Below are 1,125 nucleotides of genomic sequence, written 5' to 3'. Positions count from 1 at the left end.
TTCCTCAAGTTCATACACCTGAAAGTAAAAGGGAGGTGAAGAAGGAGAATCAGTAACAAAAGAAAAAAAATAAAAATGACTTAGTCTCAAGCAAGTGACTAAATCTCAATATTCAAATCTACTCAGAATTTGGCAACGGCGCCAATTTGATGTTAAAAAGTTTTCAAGGCTCCTAAGAAAAATGATGTAGTATAAAAGATTGTCGAACCAATTCTAAGGGATTTCAAAGCACTGAGAATGCAAGTACTCACTTAATCTAAGTGCAACCGGTGATTTAAAAGATTTCTAAACTAATGATTAATGCTAATGCAGTTGCAGAATAATAAAAGCGATAAATGAAGTAACTTTCTTGACTAAGGGAAAAGAGAACTCATGGGCATAGGGATTACACCTTGGGTGATCAAGTTTCGAACTAAGGATGGCAAACGATCAATCAAACTATCAATCTTAAGCTTAGACACAGTTCTAAACAAGCTCTATGTATAGATGAATGTTCATTTACTAACACATTTCAAACATCAAATGTCTTTGGTTGAATAATATGAAAGCAATCATTACTAATAAGTCTAATGGCTATCTTAGCACCTCTAACAACAAATGTCTTTGGCAAAGTATGCTAAAAGCTTAGAAGAGCTGTCTCAGGCATTTCATCAAACACCTTTTGGGTGGAAAATGCCTAAAGATCAACTTTTGAGCGGCAAACTCAGAAGATGCATTATGAGTACTCTACTAGCAAGGACTAAGAATGATCTACACTAAAACATCCTAGCTCTAACCTAATCACCCTTAATCTCCCTAACCCATGAATTCAAAAGGTGATTACTCACTAATCTCCATTATTCCTCTTAAACCCATATTGGATTTCAGATTAATCATGTAGAGAAATACAGAGAATCGATATGAAAACAACAAGATTGCAATAACAAAAATGATCAATTGAATCAAAGAGATGAACTTTCCAAGAGATTTTGGTGGTTTTCTTAAGATAAAAGATAATCAGCCTCCAATGGCTTACAAAAGTTACTTAAACATAGGTTTAGAAAGTCTAAAAACGTGCATAACAAATGACCAAAAGGCCCTTGATTAATCATAAGTTCGACCAAATAATTGAAGCGCAGCGACCTC

Source organism: Brassica oleracea, chromosome C8 (genome assembly GCF_000695525.1).
Source record: "Brassica oleracea var. oleracea cultivar TO1000 chromosome C8, BOL, whole genome shotgun sequence".
In the NCBI taxonomy this organism is placed as follows: Eukaryota; Viridiplantae; Streptophyta; class Magnoliopsida; order Brassicales; family Brassicaceae; genus Brassica; species Brassica oleracea.
This window is presented reverse-complemented; position numbering follows the sequence as displayed.